Source organism: Carica papaya, chromosome 6 (assembly GCF_054855325.1).
Source record: "Carica papaya isolate Zhongbai chromosome 6, ASM5485532v1, whole genome shotgun sequence".
Classification (NCBI taxonomy): domain Eukaryota; kingdom Viridiplantae; phylum Streptophyta; class Magnoliopsida; order Brassicales; family Caricaceae; genus Carica; species Carica papaya.
This window is the reverse complement of record NC_142314.1, coordinates 7,132,751-7,138,750: the sequence shown is the minus strand read 5'-3', so window position 1 is coordinate 7,138,750 and position 6,000 is coordinate 7,132,751. Positions and strand designations below refer to the sequence as shown.

General features: G+C 35.2%; 1 long non-coding RNA gene and 1 other non-coding gene across 2 annotated transcripts in view; both read left to right on the top strand.

The window, feature by feature from the left end:
- On the top strand, positions 1–73 carry TRNAR-UCU (transfer RNA arginine (anticodon UCU)). The gene has a single exon. It is a non-coding gene; the product is annotated as a tRNA-Arg (tRNA).
- Positions 74–253: 180 nt separating this feature from the next.
- LOC148253265 (uncharacterized) overlaps positions 254–6,000 on the top strand; it is a 20,787-nt gene continuing 15,040 nt past the window's right edge. The window contains exon 1 of the long non-coding RNA XR_015812911.1: positions 254–649. This is a non-coding gene — a long non-coding RNA (uncharacterized LOC148253265). The remainder of the gene's footprint in view (positions 650–6,000) is intronic.

Sequence of the window (6,000 nt, the reverse complement as noted above, 5' to 3'; positions counted from 1 at the left end):
GCGCCCATGGCCTAATGGATAAGGCGTCTGACTTCTAATCAGGCGATTGTGGGTTCGAGTCCCACTGGGCGTGCTTTTTCCTTTTTTGTTTCAAATAGTATTATATATTTAAATAAACATAAATTAATACACACGTGTGTACTAAAAGTATTAGTTTATCTATAAAAAATTAATTTTTAATTTCACGAGAAAAATACAATAAAAAGCGTGAAAGGTAGATTCGCCCTATATTTAAATCCGATGGACGTGTACGTTGCCGAAGATATTTTCTTCTCTCTCATAACGCATGAAGATCTTTTTTACAATACACGCCTGTCCTCCCCATTCTTCTGCAATCCTCAGATCTACCGTTGCATTCTCCGTTTCCTTCATTTTTTATGCGCTGATTCTCTGCATTTCTTTCGCTCGATTATTTCATGGCTATAGATGTCTATGAGACCTTTCATGGCGGTCGCAGGCCTTTCACGTATACGAGCCTAATGTGATTTCAACTCTGTACTTTACATTTGCGATAGGCTTCGTTGGTTGATCATCCTGCCTGGAAATCTCCAAGATGTTGCACAATAGTCCTTTAGAAAAGTCCTTCTCTGGTTTGTCTCCTTTCGCCGAACTGCAATTACGCGTATTCTGTGCGGATGCGTTGTGTTAAGTACGTATAGACATCTACTGCACACGCACACGACACGCACACGCACACGCACAAAACGACCTCTATTTTTGCACTGAGTGCACACGTATGCATAATGCACATACATCTTTGCATTTATGTACTAAATTATCATTCCATTTTTGGTTGCGTTTCCATTTTTTTAATCAATTGTCATGTGCGTTTTGGTATTTCCTCCTTTTACTTCATCATTACTGTAAAAGCAAAACAGTACATGCATTGGAAAATTTATTTATTATTTGTGATTTTGTTTCTTTGTGTTTGCGTGTTTGTTTTCTCTTTTGTTGGTGGCTTATCTTTGCGATAGTGAATTTGAATTGTTAGGGAAAAAGGTTACTAAGTTTATTCGAAGCTACTATGTTGAGACATATCGTGGTCATACTCCTGGCATCAGGGCTCCTCTTATTTGGTAGAGGAGTCTTATCTTGTGAGGAATTAGAGCCATAAGTACAACAAATAAATGCCAATTTAGTTTTCTTGCTAGACACAATTTCCGTTTGCGTTGCCTTTTGTTTATAACAAGGGATCACTTGACTTAATTCACGCCCAACCGTGGTATCGTATAGCTTTTTCAATCATGGTAATGGGACATGGGATTCCAGCTTTGTGGAGTATTGGCTGATTTTGAGGTTAATTGCATCATATGATTTGTTTTCTTAAAATAGTTGATTCCTAAACCCCGATGTAGCTGCAATAATGATTACAGAACTTAATTTATGGTGCCTTCTTGCACTTGCAGATAAATGCTATATCTTAGTTGTAAATATATGGCTGTATGGCTTAGAACACAACAGTACTTATGTCATAGAGTTGGGCATGTGTTCTTGGCCTTTTATTTTTGCATAGGTGGTGTAGCTTGGTAATGCAGAAAAGAAAGGCCAGCAATGGAAGTATTCCAAGGGTAAATGCAATATCAAGAAGATACAAATGTACCTAGAATACAAAAATTAGTGGCAAATAACGTAATGCATTATGAAGAGATCGAAGACCTAGAATACAACTGGACCTATGTTATAGGGTAAGGCATTGTGTTATTTGCCATTTCTTTTTGCATTGGTGATTTAGCTTGGTAATGCAGAAAAGGAAGGCCTAGAATGGAAGCATTCTAATTTTAAGAGATACTTGTGTAATTTGATCCTTATGTCTATTAATGATATTTAATTTATTTAAAAATTATAAAAATATGTTTATTATTAGTTCGAGTTTAATTTCTTATTTATTTAGGACACTGTTCAGCATTCTAGACACAATAGGATATCTAGAAAGCCTTATATTTGAGAATTACTTTATAGTTAGGAGGCTACTGTGGTTGTTATTCAAATCTTATTGAGAAATTAAGTTGCATATTGAGATCCAGGATCTCTTGTTTTTTCTTCTCTTGCTTAATTTTTCCCGTAATCTTTCAAGCTTTTTGCCCCACATCAATTAGTATTAGAGGCTAACTTCGATTCATCGGCATGTCGTTCTTATCCAAGTTTTTAATTAAATGGTTTCACATTTAAAATTTAGTTGGCAGGATGAGGTAATCAAATTTTAAGGAGATCTTACTTCTTGAAAAGTTCACAAGGCTTAGATTTTGTCTAGAAAAATTGGATCTATAATTATGAAACACTAATTATACAGATATTCAAACAATTTTTCAAGTATATGGGCCCCCGTAAAAGGATTTTTTCTCATTATGGAAACAATTATGATTATTTACGGAAAGTGATTACATCTCTCTAGAGTTGCTCCCTCCACTTAAGTAGTGTTTTGGATGGTCAAGGAAAAATCTCGCCATTGCTCATAAGTAACTTGAAGGAATTGAACATTGTGCCATTAATCTTAAGCATTTGTGACGCAGGCAATAAAATTGTGCTGTTTATCTTAAGCATTTTCAAAGAGATATCTCATCTTACAAAGCTAGATGACATTATTAATACTATCTAAACAATGAGAGCAAAGTATTAAAGAAATTTGTAGATGGGATAACTAAAGAAAAGGAATTGTAAAAGATGCTAAAATTTTTAGTAAATAAATTGAGTCACCTAGTGGTGGACTCCTGATTCAGTAGTAAGTGATGATATCACCTTGGTTAAGGAAAATGATATTCTAGCTTATTCAAACATAGGAAGATGAAAGAGGCTCTAGTTGAAGAGATTAAACAAAAAAGTTATTGGATGTTAATATAGATAAGTCGCTGATATTCCTTTAATGGATTTTTTCTTGCTTACTTGTTCCATATTCTTTTGGAATTCATGATCTTAGCAATAAAATTTACATTTCACAATTCCCATTTACTTGGAAGGCATTTGGAAGTTTTGCCTTTCTTTTGTTTCAACATTTCAAAATTTGGGATTGGGATTATCATAAATAGGGAAGAATGATGGTGAACGATAATAACTCAGAATGGAAGTGTTCTAATATCAAAAATATTTCTATAATTATGATCTTATATATACACTTATGGATATTTAGGTGGTGTTTGACCTAACTTATTTTTTTCCTCAGCAAAAGCTTATAAGCTTCCTAAGGATGTTCTAATCTTTTCTTCGTAGATAAATAAGATTATAGAAGTTAGATAACTTACAAGTTTTGTCCTATAAGCTCTTGCAATAACATTTTTAGAGAACTGTTGGCCCCCAACTGTTACTAGAGCATTTAGAAGCTCCATAGGAAAACAATTCTGTTGACCAAACACAATTTATGAAATTCTACTTTACATCTCTTACAAATCAAAATATCCTATCATCTTTTTCTATATATTCTATCACTCTTCTGCATTGGAACAAGCTATCCTTTTAATTAATAAATAGTTGATATTTTTATAGTTTTATGTTGTCAAATAGTATATATTTCTTAGATTATTATTGACATAATAATTAAGTCAAATAAAATAAGTATTAGCATAAAATAAAAATTGATTTAAAAATTATTTTACTCATATTTTATATTAATTTGTCTAAAAAATATGACAATCGAATTTATGATAAAAAAACTGCTTTTCTGTTGTATTTGTTTAAAAGCAACCAAATTGTTTTTTTGTTTGTCATTTTGATAAAATTCATAGCAATGTTTACTAAACATCTGAATAAACTGGTATAACTTAAGCTTGTGTTTACCAAATACTTTTAACAGCCCATTTGAAAAAGATCACGCTAACTTGTAATTGTTAAGGTGCTTAGTAGAGGTGAGACAAACACCCTCAATTTATCTAGTGGAGCAATAAACCTTTGGTTGAGACTCATTTCTGGCAGGTATTGAGGCATTGGAGAAGGAGATTTCCAAGTTGGCTTATCTGAAGAAGAGAGGGAGAGAAGTCTTGCCAAACTAGACCTCTCTAATCCTTTAATTATAGAACAGATTTAGTTGATGCGTAAACTGAGAGCCAGATGGATTAAAGAAGAAGATTGCGATACAAGGTTTTTCATTGGCTTGCAAATTTTCATTGAAGTGCTAACTTATCTCTAGTGAAAGCTAGGTAATTTGTATTGACAGAGAAGTGAAAGAAAAAGTCAAGAGTTATTGCAAACACCTCAACTCATATGGTTGCCTGGCAGCTCAATCTAGATGGATTTCAAATTTTTTGAACTTTCTCAGGAGGAGAGGAGTTATGTAGAAAGAGAGTTCTGTGAGGATGAAATTTCACTGCCCTGTCTAAATGTTGTGATAGGAAAGCTTTCAAGGCTCTGATGATTTTATCTTCAGCAGTATTCGAATTTGAATAGAGGTGATAATATCAAACTGTTTGTGGAAAATTTTTCTCTTATCTAAATGGCGCCTTTTGACTGTCATCTCTAAGGTTCAAGACCCAAGCTATCTAAACCATAGGCCTATCTTTGATTGGCTCACTCTCATAGTGTCTACCTTCTCTAATCTCCCCATTTACTTCATACCTCTGTGTCCTGTGCCTAGCTGTGAGGATGATAGGCCTGAGCAGATCCAATGATGTTTCCTCAAAGGATATTTGGATGAGCACAGGAGCTTCTGTCTTGTCAACTAGAATTTGCTTCACAAACCCATATCAGCATGGGGGATGCTGAATAAGGTCTCCTTTCCTAGTCAACAAGGTTCTTCAGGCTAAATGGATTAGTAGAGACTGGCCAGATTTAGTTGACTTTATTAATTCCAATGTCGACAATGGGCGTAGGGTGAAGTTTTTGGAGGATATACATACGATGAAGGGAAGAACCATTAAGGGCCTCTTTTTCCTGCCATCTAAAATCTTGGAATTGACAAAAAGGCCAGAGTCAGGAACTATTGCTTGTTTGTGAAATCCTGGTACAAAAAATTGATGCAGCAAGATGAGTCAGCACAAATGACTGATGGTGAAAGTAATTTTTTCTGTTCAAACAGACCTGGAAGGCTAAGGTGCCTCCTTGGGTTTCTCTTTTCGCTTGGGAAGCTAGCAGGGAGTGTATATTAACAATTGATAAATTAAAAAGAAGGGGTCTCACTTTGGTTAATGCTTGCTACCTATGCAAACAGGCTGAAGAGCCTTGCTGCCACCTTCTGCTTCACTGTCCTGCTACTTATCCACTGTGGTGTGGGGTGTACAGATGCCTAGGGATCAGCTGGGTTATGTCGGGATCAGTAAGGGAGGAGATTCGGGCTTGAGAGAGTTTGAAAAGCTGCTGTTTTTTGGCAGACATTATTCCTCTTAGTATTTTGTGGGTTGTATGGAAAGTTAGGAATTGTAGAGCTTTTGAAGGAATAGAGGATACAAAGGGTTTTGTCGTACTGAAAAATAGATGGCTTAGGACCCTAGAATTTTTGCTTTCAGGTCATCCTCTGATTATGGTCCAAATGTTTAGGAACACTTTCTGTTTGGAGGATTAAGCTGTAAATAATTGTTCATAATCTGCACCATTTGGTGCTTATAGCAATACATATTATACTTTTATTTAAAAAAAAAAAAATTACTTGTTTGTGATGATTACTACTTGAAACATTGTTCCCTCTTGCAACCTCAATGATGGGTATACAAGAGATGGCCAATTTGCTCGCTGCTTTAGACTTATCCTTCCTTGTCCTTGTTAATGAGAATGAAGCTATATGGGATTTGTCTAAGAGTGGTTCCTTTACTGTTGAATCCTGTTACCATCCACTCCTTAATCATGGCGAACCACAGATAGTTGGAAACGAATATGAAAATTTAAGCATCTGCTCATGCTGCCTTCTTGCATGGGAAGCCGTTTTGGTGCCATATCCTCAGCATGCATATCTTGCAAAAAAAGAGGCTTTATCCTTTTCGAAAAGTGGCCTCTCTGAACATTAGGTAATGACTCCATAAACCATCTTCTTTTAGGGTGATGTGATGGGAGAAGTCTACAGGATTTGACTCTCGGTTTAAC